The following is a 16,402-nucleotide window of genomic DNA, read 5'->3' as shown; positions in this document are numbered from 1 at the left end:
TTTCCTTTGCTGTGCAGAAGCTTTTTATCTTCATAAGGTCCCAGTAATTCATTTTTGCTTTTAATTCCCTTGCCTTTGGGGATGTGTCGAGTAAGAGATTGCTGCGGCTGAGGTCAGAGAGGTTGTTTCCTGATTTCTCCTCTAGGGTTTGGATTGTTTCCTGTCTCACATTCAGGTCCTTTCTCCATTTTGAGTTTGTTTTTGTGAATGGTGTAAGAAAGTGGTCTAGTTTCAATATTCTGCATGTTGCTGTCCAGTTCTCCCAGCACCATTTGTTAAAGAGACTGTCTTTTTTCCATTGGATGTTCTTTCCTGCTTTGTCAAAGATTAGTTGGTCATACGTTTGTGGGTCTAGTTCTGGGGTTTCTATTCTCTTCCATTGGTCTATGTGTCTGTTCTTGTGCCAATACCATGCTGTCTTGATGATTACAGCTTTGTAGTAGAGGCTAAAGTCTGGGATTGTGATGCCTCCTACTTTGGTCTTCTTCAAAATTACTTTGGCTATTCGGGGCCTTTTGTGGTTCCATATGAATTTTAGGATTGCTTGTTCTAGTTTCGAGAAGAATGCTGGTGCAATTTTGATTGGGATTGCATTGAATGTGTAGATAGCTTTGTGTAGTATTGACATTTTGACAATATTTATTCTTCCAATCCATGAGCACGGAATGTTTTTCCATTTCTTTATATCTTCTTCAATTTCCTTCATAAACTTTCTATAGTTTTCAGCATACAGATCTTTTACATCTTTGGTTAGATTTGTTCCTAGGTATTTTATGCTTCTTGGTGCAATTGTGAATGGGATCAGTTTCTTTATTTGTCTTTCTGTTGCTTCATTATTAGTGTATAAGAATGCAGCTGATTTCTGTACACTGATTTTGTATCCTGCAACTTTGGTAAATTCATGTATCAGTTCTAGCAGGCTTTTGGTGGAGTCTATCGGATTTTCCATGTGTAGTATCATGTCATCTGCAAAAAGTGAAAGCTGGACTTCATCTTTGCCAATTTTGGTGCCTTTGATTTCGTTTTGTTGTCTGATTGCTGATGCTAGAACTTCCAACACTATGTGAACAACAGCGGTGAGAGTGGACATCCCTATCGTGTTCCTGATCTCAGGGAGAAAGCTCTCAGTTTTTCCCCATTGAGGATGATGTTAGCCGTGGGCTTTTCATAAATGGCTTTTATGATCTTTAAGTACGTTCTTTCTGTCCCAACTTTCTCGAGGGTTTTTATTAAGAAAGGATGCAGAATTTTGTCAAATGCTTTTTCTGCATCGATTGATAGGATCATATGGTTCTTATCTTTTCTTTTGTTAATGTGATGTATCACGTTGATTGATTTGCGAATGTTGAACCAGCCCTAGTATCTTATTTGCTAGTATCTTATTGAGAATTTTTACACCCATATTCATCAGGGATATTGGCCTGTAGTTCTCTTTTTTTGCTGGGTCTCTGTCTGGTTTAGGAATCAAAGTAATACTGGCTTCATAGAATGAGTCCTGAAGTTTTCCTTCCCTTTCTGGAATACCACATTTCTTTAGTGAAACTGGGAACACTGGTAATCAAAATAGGTGATATGGGAAATCCTGAGTCTTTCTGGGCCTTTAAAAAATAGTTCCCGGGGGCGCCTGGGTGGCGCAGTCGGTTAAGCGTCCGACTTCAGCCAGGTCACGATCTCGCGGTCCGTGAGTTCGAGCCCCGCGTCAGTCTCTGGGCTGATGGCTCAGAGCCTGGAGCCTGTTTCTGATTCTGTGTCTCCCTCTCTCTCTGCCCCTCCCCCGTTCATGCTCTGTCTCTCTCTGTCCCAAAAATAAATAAACGTTGAAAAAAAAATTTAAAAAAAATAATAAATAAATAAATAAAAATAAGTAAAAAATAGTTCCCACTATGACCTGCTGATAAGGAAAATAAATAACAATTTGTCTCATATGCTCTCTTTGAGACTCATACTTCAAAATATAAAAACACCTTAGGTCTGGTGGTGATACTGCAATATCAGAACAAAAAAAGAGAATTATAGGTTTTGAGGGTGCTTAAGAACATAAATTTATATCAGTCCATATTAATTGCAATTGAGCTGTCACCTACTATTTATGTACTGTACTGATTAGCTCTAGACTTAAGTTAGATATGAAAAATAAAATTTCAGAAGGGACTACTAAAATAATATAATGTATGATGTCTAAGGCAGTAAAGAAAAAATGCACTAACAAAAAAAAATCCAAAAGAAGGTAAGAAATGAGAAAAGTAGAGCCTCAAAAACACAATACAAATAGAAAGCACAATAGTTCACATGTATTAGTATTCATAATACATGAAAATGGGCTAAACTTAGTAGTTAAAAGATATTGTCATATTTTTTAAATCCAGCCACATGCTAAGGAATAAGTATGCAGAAACTTGGAAAGTAAAATATGTGAAAATATACCATATAAGCACTAACCAAAAGGAAGTTGGCATAGCCAAATTAATATCAGACAAAATATATTTTAAGACAAAAAAACATTATTAAAGATAAAAATAGGTGAATGGTTAAATAAATTGTACATCTATATCATTAAATACTATTTGCTAATGAAAAGGAATGAACTATTGATACACACAACAACTTGAATGAATCTCAAGGGCATTATACTGAGTGGGAAAGAGAAAAAAGCCAATCTCAAAATGCCACATACCATATGATTCCATTTATATAACATTCTTGAAATGAAAAAATTATAGAGATGGAGAACAGATTAGTGGTTGCTAGGCATTAGGGATGGTCGGGTGGAGAATGTGTGTGACTAGAAAGAGGTAGCACAAAGGAGATCTTTGCAGTGATAGAACAATTCTGTATCTTGATTGCAGTGGTGTGATAAAATAGTGTAAAACTATGTACACAGTGTACTAATGTCAGTTTCCTAACTTTGTTATTACACTATAGTTATGTAAGGTGTAACCATTGGGGGAAACTGAATTGTATGGAAGACGTCTCTGTACTATCTTTGCTACTCCTTGTAAATCTATTATTATTTAAAGATAAAGGTTTTGTTGAATGATGATAAAAGGTTCATATCACAAAAAAAAAAATTCTAAATGCATGGGAATTACCCTATGACCCAGCAATAGCACTGCTAGGAATTTACCCAAGGGATACAGGAGTACTGATGCATAGGGGCACTTGTACCCCAATGTTTATAGCAGCACTCTCAACAATAGCCAAATTATGGAAAGAGCCTAAATGTCCATCAACTGATGAATGGATAAAGAAACTGTGGTTTATATACACAATGGAATACTACGTGGCAATGAGAAAAAATGAAATATGGCCTTTTGTAGCAACGTGGATGGAACTGGAGAGTGTGATGCTAAGTGAAATAAGCCATACAGAGAAAGACAGATACCATATGGTTTCACTCTTATGTGGATCCTGAGAAACTTAACAGAAACCCATGGGGGAGGGGAAGGAAAAAAAAAAAAGAGGTTAGAGTGGGAAAGAGCCAAAGCATAAGAGACTGTTAAAAACTGAGAACAAACTGAGGGTTGATGGGGGGTGGGAGGGAAGGGAGGGTGGGTGATGGGTATTGAGGAGGGCACCTTTTGGGATGAGCACTGGGTGTTGTATGGAAACCAATTTGACAATAAATTTCATATATTAAAAAAAAACTGAGAACAAACTGAGGGTTGATGGGGGGTGGGAGGGAGGGGAGGGTGGGTGATGGGTATTGAGGAGGGCACCTTTTGGGATGAGCACTGGGTGTTGTATGGAAACCAGTTTGACAATAAATTTCATAAATTGAAATAAATAAATAAATAAATGCATGGGAATTTAATAAAGTAACCTCAAAATATATAAAGAAAAATGTTATGGAACTATAAAAAGAAATGAACAAACCAACAATCACATGAGAAAATTCAACATACTTCTGTAAAGTATTCAAAAGACAAGGAGAACAAAAAATAGTAAAGATATAGAATAGTGAACAATGCAATCAACAGGCTGATTTAATGGACATATACAGAATCCTGCCCCCAATAATAGGAGAATACACTTTCTTCTTAAGCTACATAGAAAATTTACAATAATTAATCATGTACTTGGCCATAAAGCAAGTCTCAACAAATTTCTAAGAATCAATATCATAAAGATCATCTTATCTGACCAAATGAAAATAGGATAGAAAACAATAACAACAAGATAAGATTTTTAAAAATCCCATGTGTTTGGGGTTTTTAAAACATGCTTCTAAGTAATTCATATTTTTAAAAAGGAAACATAATGGAAATTTTTAAATACTGAAAACTGAGTAATAATTAAAATACTGAAGATCAAATTTGTAGAATTCAGTAAAAATAGTATTTCAAGGTGAATTTATGTTCTTAAATCTTTATGGTATACAGTATTTTTCGTATAGGTAAATCTACAGAGACAGAGAGTAGAATTGTGGTTGATGAAGGCTGAGGGGGAAGTAAAGGAGAGATGGAGAGTGACAGCTAATGGGTTCAAGGTTTTGGAGGGAGGTGATAAAAATGTTTTAAAATTTATCATGGTGATGGTTGCACATCCCTGTGAATATACTAAGAAATGTTGAATTGTACACATTAAATAGTGAACTGTTTAGTATGTGAATTATCTCTCAAAGAAGCTGTTATTATTTTAAAACGTTATGTTAGACTAAAAAAACAACAAAAATCAATAAGCTAGGTATCCAAATTAAGTTAGAAAAAGACTAAGAGAATAAATGTAAAGACAGAAGAATGAAAAAGACAAGAGCAAAAGATAGATTAAATAAAAAGCAAAAATACATTAGACAGTATTACCAGAGACAAAAGTTCTTCCTTTTAATGGTATAATAAAAAAGACAAATCTTTGGTGAGAGTAGTCAAGAAAAAATATAAATAAACTATTAGCAATGAACAAAAAGACATAATATTGCAAAAGCAGAGATTTTTAAAGATAATATTATGATTAACTTTATGATAATAAATTTGAAAACAGGGACGAATTTGATGAATTCCTTGAAAAATAGAACTTACCAAAACTGACTCAAAAAGAAAAAGCCAAAGATTCCTATAACCACTGTGGAAACAAATACGTAGTTTAAAAGTCCCTCTGCCCCTCAAAACAAGCCCATATAGAATTGATAATTCAAGTCTTATACAAACTCTTCCAGAGAACAGAAAGAAGTAATACTGTCCAATATATTCTACAAGACTAGTATTAACCTTTATATCAAAATCATAAAAAGTCAGTATGAAAAAGGAAAATTGTACATGTCTCACTTATAAACATATATGTGGAAATTTACAACAAAATACAAGCAAGTAGAATCCAGCAATGTACAAAAATATTTCACGATCAATATTGGAAAGCAAAATTGGCTTAAGGTTAAAAAAATCTATCAAAGCTTAATTGATACAGTCTAACATTTATATGAAAGTATTCACCTTAAAAGAGTTATGTCAATTTTGAGAAATAAGGATTAAGAGGAGATACTTATTCAACCAGATAGTAAGATATACTACAAAACCATATAGATTAGTCAAGGTAACAAAAGGCTATGCTGCATTAACAAAGGAACCCCAGAATCTCAGTGAAATAAATAAATGTTTATTTCTTGTTTACATAAAATTTAATAAGGTTTGAGCAACTCTCCAGTCTTCCATGCAGTTACTCACTGATCCAAGGTTTCTTCCATCTTTTGGCTCCTCCATCTTAATACATGGTCTTTTTTACAGGTGTTTAAACTACCTTGGCCCAGAAGTCATTTACATTGCTTTTGTTTATAGTACCTTGTCTGAGTCTGGTCATGTGGTCCCAATCCAAGCGCAAGGCAGGCTGGGAAAGTAGGGAAGTACAAAGATCATTTGGTCAGTATTAGCTGTCCCCGCCATATCACAGTAATAAAAGCAATATGGAAGAGATAAATAGATAAATGAAAAGACATAGAGACAGATGTAAGTAAATATAGAAACCTAATATAGTATAAAATTGTCACCACAAATCAATGGAGAAAGGACGAAGAGTTTAGTACATTATATTGGGAAGACTGGCTTACTATTTGAAGAAAAATAAAACTGGACTCCTGACTAGCACCAAATATAAATCTGGACACCAGAGGATGAAAGAGCTAAATATGAAAGTTAAAATTATGAAGTTAACAGAAGATAATAGAGAAGCATATCTTTGTGGCTTCGAATTGGATAACAGTGTCTTAAACAGAACCTGGGAACTATATACCATATGGCAAAAAAGATTAATAGATTTGATTACATTAAAATGAGTATTTCAATAAAGGACACTATGAACAATGTTAATAGATAACAGATGAAAAAAACCATATTTGCAATATGTTAAACTAACAGAGAATTAGTATCCAGCATACATAAAGTACTCCTGCAAATCCAAACGAAAAGGACAGGAACACACCACCCTAAATTTGCAAAATATATAAAAAGTACAATCAGATAAGAGGAAAACCAAAATACTTAGAAAGACACGGAAGGGTGCTTGGGTGACTCGGTTAAGGGTCTGACTCTTGATTTAGGCTCAGGTCATGATCTCAGGGTTGATGAGATTGAGCCCTGAGTTGGGCTCTGCACTAACGTTGTGGAGCCTGCTTGAGATTTTCTCTTTCTCCCTCTCTCTCTCTGCCCCTTCACTGCTTGCTCTGTCCCTTTCTCAAAATAAATAAACATTAAAAAAAGAAATACATGAAGAGATGTTCAAACTCATTATTAATCAGATAATTGCTGATTACAATACAATTAGAAATGTATTTACACCTATTTGGCTGGCAATTAGAAAGCTGAGACATACCAATTGTTAGTAAGTGTCCAGAAATATAGGAACTTCAACACATACAGCTGATTAGATTTTAGACTGGAGCTGCTAATCCAAAAAACAGTCTGGCAGTACTTAATTAAAATAATTATATATATTTCCTATGGCCCAAAACTCCATTTATTTTACATATATTCCAGAACACATCTCACATAGGCATGTAAGGGAACATGTATGATGACATTCATCACAGCGTTTGAGGTAGTAGGAAATCGGAAGCAGTCTAGATTTTGTTTCTAGGAAACTGAAGTAGATTAGAGTAGATGAACACTGTGGTATATCGAACAACAATTAAAAACTCCAGATTAGGGACACCTGGATGACTCAGTCGGTTAAGTGTCTGACTTGGTCTCAGGTCATGATTTCATGGTTTGTGAGTTCGAGCCATTTCGGGCTCAGTGATGTCAACTCAGGTCCTCTGCCCCCCTGTTTCTCTGCCCCTCCCCCGCTCACTCTGTCTGTCAGAAATGAATAAACATTAAAAAGAAAAAGACTACAGATTAGATGTACACAGAGTAACATGTAACATATTTTCTAAAATACTGCTGAGTGGGGAAAAGAAACAATGAGAACCACAGTACCATACCGTTATCTAAATTAAAATATCAGAGTCAATCTCCTGAGCAGATGGGGACAGGCCCTGAGCTGGGGTGGCATGTATCCCAAAGGGACCTGGGCCATGCAGGGGAGAGTGACCTCCTGTGCTCCTGATGACCATCCCTCCTTGGCAGTGATGGGGTCCAGACCCATACCCCATCTCTCCTGTCTGTTTTACATGAACATGAGGAGCAGCAGTTTTTTTTATTTATTTGGTCCAAAATCACATGTAGGATTTGGGAGTGTGGATTTTTAAACAATTTGTTTTCTTTGGTTTAATGGAGGATATACAGACCAACCAGAACCAAGTGCCAAGAGGGCAGGAAATGGTCTGGTGGTGCCGCCTGGTCTGCATGCTTGTGTACAGCTTGAGCTGGACTGTGCAGCTGGTGGTCATGAGCAGAGTTAGGGGGTGATCTTTGCTCAGCTGATAACTGCCATGCACTGTACCACACATGTCCCCAGAGCCTTCTGGAACCATACACATTCAGGGCATTGCTCCCTCCAACCAGGGCTTGTCTCCCAACTGACTGGCCTAGTCTCCTCCAGGTATGGTTCCCACCTCCAAGGTCCCCCTCCCAGCCTGAGTCCTGCCTCCAAAATCTGGAAGAAGCCCCCTATAGGGTCTGGCTGAGCTCCCACCTTTTCCCTCCTTGGTCCCTTTCCTTTCCTGTCCAACCCCCAGTTGGGGTTGCTGCCTGGACTAACCACGTGTGGAGCCAGGACATCCTAGTAGGCAGCCTTTGTCCCCTGCTGCCCCAGGGGTGCTCTAACAGCTCTCCTTCTCCCTGGATCAGCCCTGGCTCCCTGCCTCCCCTCAGCCTGCCATGGGGACCCATCAGCCTGGCCCCACTCCGTGGAACCCAAAGTCTTACTGTAGATAACTCCAGGTGACATTTCTATATTTATAGCAGTGTTTAAATCCCACGTGTTTTACACAGAGAACCACTCTCTCCAACCCCTGACCTTTTCCCACCCAACAAAAGGTTTTCAGAATCCTTAAGTTTTCTGGGGCAGGTGGAAACAGGATCGTGGATTGTGTGTCGGCTGCAGCAATGATTACAATAAGCAGCAATGGGGAGGAAACACAACATTTTTCAAAAAATCATTTTTAAAAAAGATTTATAAAACAATTTTTTAAGATGTTTGTGATTTGCTGACCTTGCTGTAGATGCCATGTTACCAATGATTTCCTGTGGTGGGGGCTTGTCATTGTTTACTCATTTATTTACCAACTTCTGGCCTAAGCATGACAGTGGGCACTATACCCCTGCCCCAAGTTCTGGCAGGGCTCAGCACTCAAGCTCTGTGATATAATTTGGCAGGGACCTGTTCCTTACACATTTACAGTTACCTCATTTTTCCCATGTATGTATTTGAGATAATGTTAATATACAAAGAAAAAATGATTCTTAAAGCTTAAGTGTGTTTTTTTCCATTCTGTGGGATTCACATTAGCTTATAGCATTTAACATAACTAGTATGTTGTATTTGATATGTGTATTTACTGATTGACATTTTGACAGATTTTTACTTTTTAAAAGTGAAAGTTGCTAGTTCTGCTTGACCAAGTATTACAATCATAATTTTTTATATATTGTTGCTAATTTCAGAGGGATATTCACTAATAAATGTATGATGTATAGCAAGTATTCCCCCCAAAATAAAAATAAATAAAAATTCATGCATATAAAATAATTTGAGTTTTAAAAGAAGTCAAACAAAAATATGCACATCAAATATATTAGGTCAGTAGTCTCCAGAGTGGAGGATGGAAGTGAGGAATAGAGATAAAAGGAAACCAAGTAGTAAATGAATGAATAAAGAGGGAAAGATTTTGATTAGACCAATGCAGATAGCATGGTATGAAGGAAGGAATATAGGAATATAGTTAGTATAATCTTCATCATCTGAAGTCTAAAAAAATAAATAAGGAAAGAAATCCATTAATGTCATAGTAGCTTAAAAAGCTACAACTGTTGTAACAAAAGACTCAATAGTATGCCTTTTTAGAAAATTATTTCCCACTCACAAAAGAGTCTCAAGTTAATGTTCCAGATCAGTAGTGAGTTTTTGCTGCAAATGCCTATTCAGCATCTCAGGCTCATTCCATCTTATTATACTCCACTCTCTACTAGGTACTCAGCATTCTCTCCATTCATCTGGTAGATAGGAAAAAAACAGCACAGAACAGGCATGCAGTTTTATGAGAGAAAATTTGGAAATGACATACATCACTTCTGCAACTCATTGGTCTAAATTCAGTTTTATGGCCACATTCATTCATAAGGGACAACTGATCATTGTCATCTAGTTGGGTGCCCAGGAGGAAGCAGACAGCATGGTTATAGGGGAGCACTAACAAACCCTTGCCACAATGGATAAGAGCTTTGTAAAAGGAATTATAAAATGTCATTAAAAGATATTAGTCATTCAGGATGATGGTCACATTGCCTGCTTTTCCTGACTCTGGGTAACTTTCTTTCAAATGTCTTCAGACTCATGGATACCTTTCTCAGGGCTAGCCTGATCCCCAGGCCCCTCCCTCCACCTTCAATCTTACAGGAAGTAATATTTTCCATTTCCTCAGCCACCATGTCCATCCACTAAAATGGGAATGTGGGTGGGCAGGAATTGGGATTAGAGAGTGGGCAAGAGGTCAGCAGTAGAGACAGGGAGTAAACATGACATTTTTATTTCCTCATATTTTCCAGTACTATTGCAGCCTTTAAAAATAAGCACCAACATGCAATCATTTTCACCATCAGAAAAAAGACAATGAAGTTATTTTCACTGAAAAATCAACAAGAAATCAATATGAAGAAAAATCTGTCATGAAAATATTTTCCAGCCTAAGAGGGAGGCATAGTCCAACTAATATTACAATTGTATAATTTTTCTATGTAAGAAGTGTTAATAAACATGCTAAGATATTTAATAAGTTTTTAGACTGAATCCTTCTGAACAACGAGATTCAGCTCTGGGCAAAGGGAAGAGCTGTGAGACTGAGGCAGCTCAGAGTGTGGAGTGTGAGGGATGCAGAGATGGTTTGATCCTTCCTGTCTTGTCAAGAGTGAGAGAAGGTGCTGTCCCCTGGCCCCTTCCTATATTCCAGAGCCTTTCATTATTTGCATTCAGGTAACTGACTCTGCTGCTGGCTCCAAGGAATTACATGAACAAGTGATGAAGGTGGTGACCTAAGTAAATGCCTTTTGGCCCTCTCCATCCCTCTCCCAGATTCCGATAGAGATAATTCAGTCCCAGCATAGATGGGTGCATTGTTCCTACCAATGGAAACCAGAATGAGATTCCTCCTATGCCTCTACAGCTGAGGGTTTCCATGAAGCCTACAGAAGTGATTGCTGTGGGGCAATCCCCAAAAACCCACTTGTTCTCAGTCCTTATTCATGATGCCTAAGTAGAAGCTGCCCTGAATCATTTCTTCTGCCTGCCACCTAGCATGAGGAGTGCAGTCTGGCAGGTCTTTCATCCCCAAACTCCAGAGAACCCAGGAGGAGCCTAGCCGTGCTGCAAGTTTTCTGCCTGCCAGTCCACCTCCTACCTGGTGGCCCCTAAGCCAGGCTTAAGCTAGTATCCAAGGAATTCTCACCCACTGACCATACTGATTAACCTAGATAGACCAAGTGTTCTTAGCCAAGTAAAAGCACCCGGAAAGTATATGCAAGATTGTGTGTTGGGAGTGAAAGGAGGGTGTATGTGGATTTTTCAGGAGAGAGAATATAATTACCAACACATTGTTAATGGTAAGTATGACCCTCAAAGGTATTAGGAATCAAAATAAATAGAAGGTATGTTTATATTTTTTTCTAAATGGGATGATTTTTACTTTCTTTTAATAATGAAATTAATACAGTAATTGTGAAAATATTCCAAAATGCAGAAATGTATTCATTTATTCATTTAATAAGTCTTTATTTAGTGCCTATACAAGTTACTGAGAATACAATGGTAAGAAAAACAGACTAGGCCTTTGCACTCATGAAGCTCACAGACTAGTGGAGGATATACATAAACCAAATAATCACACAAGTGTATGTATAATTATAATTTCATAGAAGTACAGAGAAGGAATAGAACACAGACATAGAAAAGTATACACCAGGGGCACCTGGGTGGCTCAGTCAGTTAAGCGTCTGACTTTGGCTCAGGTCATAATTTCGCGGTTTGTGGGTTCGAGCCCCGCATCAGACTCTGGGTTGACAGCTCAGAGCCTGGAGCCTGCTTCAGATTCTATCTCCATCTCTCTCTGCCCCTTCCCCACTCGTGCTCTGTCTCTCTCTCTCTCTTAAATATAAATAAAACATTAAAAAATTAAAAAAAAAAATAAAAGTACATACCAGAAGATCAAGACACACTCTGAGGCAGTAGATATGGGAAAAATTCCCTAAGGAAGGGAATTTGAGTTGAAATAAGGAAAAGTATAGTCAACTAGGCAAAAAAGACAATATAAATGTCTTGTAATCTCACTGCTACAGAATACCATAGCTAACACATTGTGGTATATCCTTCTAGCTATTTTATTATTCATATATAAATCTGTATGTACATATATGTGCATATATTTTTATGTAATTGCGATAAAGCCTAGTCTACAAATTCAAGTATTTAAGACATCCGACTTTTATTTTCTATAGCAATACTCATAATTTCCTTTTTGTCTTCTCACTACATGGGGGTGACCAAAATAGTATCAGTTCAAGATCTGCTATTTCCTCTATGGTTGTGTCTAAGTTCAAGGATACTTATAGAGTGCCTTAGAATTATTGAAAGGAAAGACACCATGTGGTTCTGGCGTCATCTAAAAAATTTACCATTCTCATTCCTTCCTTGTGGCCCCTTTGGACATGATGGCTCTCTATTTGCTTCTGTGCCATCCTTGATTGATCAAGACTTTCTCTGCTGCTTCCTACCTTTGCTATGCTGGGACATAAAAAGCTTGATAAGACCCTATACTATCTGGATTGAAGTAATATAAAGCAGCCACCTCCACCACCACCCCAGATGTCTCTTAAGAGACATGACCATAAGTCACATATACAATTCAATCCAACAAACCTATTTTAGAAGCTTCCAGTCAATGGCAGACTGAACTGACTCAGAAAACTTCCCTCTTCCCACTTGAAACTCACAGAAATAATAGAATATGCATCCCCTCTAAAAATAGTAATATAGTCAAGCTCATAATCATGAAACAGAAATCCCCAAGAATCAGAAAAAACTAACAACATTGAGCGGGAGATGAAGACAAACAGATGGATATTGGTTTGAAGGGCTGGGAACCAGGATTTTAATTCCGCATAATGACAGAAGACAATGCTTCTAGGCAATGGAAGGTAGGAAGCTGGTACTGAGCTACTGTCTAAACCCAGACCCCACAGAAGCACAACCAGTACATGAAAATGATGACTAAAAAACCTTTCCTCACAGCAAAAATATGGCTTTGCTTATCTTTTATGTGAGGGTGTGGGTAGATAAAGAGCCCCCTGGGAGCAATCAGAACCTAGGCCAACTCCACCCATCAGTATGGGACTGAATTCAGTTCCTACATTTTAGATAACCCAAAGGATACAAACCAACAAAAAAATAATCTGGAACTGGTGAAATGTGTATGGCACTGGCAGAGGTTAAACTCAAAAGCAAAGAGATAATTAAGATATCAAAACAGAGATCTCAAAAAATTACCTGAAATGAGCCCAAAAAGATGAAGTGGTACAAAATATAAATGAGACGTTAGACTACATGGCAGAAAGAATGTAAAGTATTCAAATATGTCTAGAATAATTTCCAAAAAGAGAAACTAGAGACAATGAGGAAAAGGCAGTCTTTGAAGAGACTGTGGCACAACTGAAGTAAGACATGAATACTCATATTGAACACACTGAGTCTTCAGCAGGCTGAATACAAATAAAACTGTAACCAGGTACATCTTTGTCCAGAGCACCAACTATACCTAGTATGATATTTTCATGTGTTTGGGCCTTGGGAAATCACAAATCCCTTCCATAAACCTTTCTTGAAAAGAGGAATGAGGAAAATGGAAAAGTAAGAAATATTGTGGAAGAGAAAAACAAGAACATAAGTTTATATCGGAAACATAATAATCTATCATATATGCATACATGTAAAATGTATATATTTATAATCTCCAGTGAAATATTAAATCTCTGCTTTGAAAATAAATAAGAAACCATCTTCAAGGAAAGGGAGAAATGGCACTCTTTTTCCAGGAGTTCAGTAAGTGAGCACTTGGAAATGTTCAATAGTTTTCAGTATCTGTCACCTCATCCCTTAGTAAATAATTGTATTATTTTCTTCTTTCTTACTCTTCAGAGGTTTCCCTTGGAGACATAAGCAAGATGAGCCCATTGGGAAACAGTATCAGCTATTGGTCAATCCATGGTGTCTATGAAACTTATTTGCTTGCAGTCTGTTTTCTCCTAGACACTAAATTCTGAGCCCAGCTCTTTTAAAGCACAGCTAATCAAAGCACAATACAATAGTTGTATTTTAGTGTACTAATAGAACACTGTGTTAATTTGATACATTGCAGATGTGCAAGGGATTGGGTAGACAGAGTAAGAGAACAGATAAATTATGGGTAACAGTCTAAAGATACTTTATGAAAAATATTCAATCTACTATTAGGTAGGCATCACTGGGTATGTCTAAGAAACAGTGTTTGAAGAAAATGTGACTATGGTGAAGAATAAACACAGAATCATAAAATTGATTTCAATAAAATTTCAGTCATATCTCAGTCCTGCCTCCAAGGGATAGCTCCCAGAAGACCTTTCTTGGAGTTTTTCATTCTCCAAATTTCTCCAGTCGCTTGTATTACTTCCATAAGTGACTATTCATATCCATTGTCTGTGCACTGCAAAATTTAAAATATGTCCCACCGAAATAGAACTATTGAAGGAGTCAGAGATAATCTTTAGCAAAATAAATAATAACAGCACTGAAAGGATTATAATTAAAGCAAGAAAAATAATTTATGGGATTAAAAAGCATGTCTGGGTGGCTCAGTCAGTTAAGCATCTGACTCTTGATTTCAGCTCAGGTCATGTCCTCACAGCTCATGAGATCAAGCCCCATGTCTGGCTTCACACTGGCAGGGTGGAGTCTGCTTGGGATTCTCTCTCCCTCTCTCTCTGCCCCTCCCCTGCTTGCACACACATGCTCTAGCTCTTTCACTCTCTCTCTCAAAATAAATAAATAAATAAATAAATAAATAAATAAATAAATATTTTTTAAAAATTAAACACTACTTTCAAGTTTAAAAACTCAGATTAAATGAAGGAGGAAATATATTTTAAAAATGAGACAATTTATAAGCACACCCTCTTATCTTAACAAAATAAAATCAGAAATAAATAATAAAAGATCACCATAAAATGTAACTGCCTGATTATATAGTTCTCTAAAATAACTAGTGGGTCAAAGCAGAAATTAAAACTAAAGTTGTAAGCTATATAGAAAGCAAAGAATACATCATATCAAAGCCTATGGAGCATGACTAAAGCCGTACTCCATGAAAAATAAAGTCTTAATTACCATTATGATTCAAGAAGACCATATAAAGGGAAATAAGCACTCTTCTTGAAGAATTACATAAAGATAAATACAACAAAACATATCCAAAACTACAAGAAATTATAAAAGTTAAAGATAAAAATATGACCAAGATAAACAATTGTAAAAGTGAAAAATCCAAAACTGACTCTTTGAAAAGGCCAATAAAATACACTCTTCATGAGTACAACTAAGTGAAAACAGAGGGGAAGCAAAAGTATACACATTATGAAGAATAATGGGTTTAACTATATAAATGTGATTAAAAATTATAATTTTACATACATATCTGACATCAAATTAAAAACTCTAGAGATAATGGGTGATTTCCTAATAGAAATTACCAACATTAACTCAAGAAACAGAGGATTTGAGTAGAGAAATTACTAGAGATTGGAAATGTGATTATAGATCTACCACTAAAAAAGTAACCAGAATCAAATGATTTCACAGTTCAGTTCTATCTAACCTTTAAAGAAGAGATAATATCCATGTTACTCAATCTCTACTAGAAAAGAATAAAAAAATTGAAAATTCACTAAAGAATTTTATAAAGCTAGCAACCCTAAAACCAAAATCTGTTAAAGATAGTACATAAAAGAGAATTATAAAAAATACTAATAATAAATATGAAATAAAAATATTAACAAATTATAAAACATATAAACAAATAGAGCCCAGAAGGTTGGCAAGAAAAAGCTATATCATGATTTAATAGGGATTGATCCACAAAGGCAAAAATGTCAAAATTAAGAATTCTACCAATCTAATTAATTTCATAAAAATATTAAAGGAGAAAAAGTATGCTTCTTTCAATAGATATTGAAAAGTGATTGGGGAAAAAATCAGCATATACTCCTAATGGATACCAACAGGAACAGAAGGGAATAACTTAAATATTAAAAGCTCTTTTTACCAACAATCAATAGTAATCCTCATTCTAAACATGAAATGTCAGAGTCATTTCCACTAAATGGGAATAAATCAAGGTTATCCACAATCTTTATTTTTATTCAACAGTATCTTTGGAGATTAAAGCTACTGCAATAAGATAAGAAAATAAATAATTAGTATAAAATTGAGAAAGTTAAAACTAATTTCAATTTACAATAGATATGATTGTGTTTGTCTAAAACACAAAGGACTATTTAAAAAGTACAAAGTTAATAAGCACATTTGAAGAAGTGGTGCAACATAAGATAATACAAAAAAATAGCTTTCATCTATTCCAGCAAATTTTCAGGGAGTATGACGAGACCATGTGCTAACATTATTTTCTTATTTCTTTTGCTTAAAAGGATATATTGTTGGTGAAAGGAGTAACATCTATTAAATTCATCCACAGAAGGTTTTCATCAATTGCTACTTCAGCCAACTGTGTTGGTGTCAA

This window comes from Leopardus geoffroyi, chromosome X (genome assembly GCF_018350155.1).
Source record: "Leopardus geoffroyi isolate Oge1 chromosome X, O.geoffroyi_Oge1_pat1.0, whole genome shotgun sequence".
NCBI lineage: Eukaryota > Metazoa > Chordata > Mammalia > Carnivora > Felidae > Leopardus > Leopardus geoffroyi.
This window is presented reverse-complemented; position numbering follows the sequence as displayed.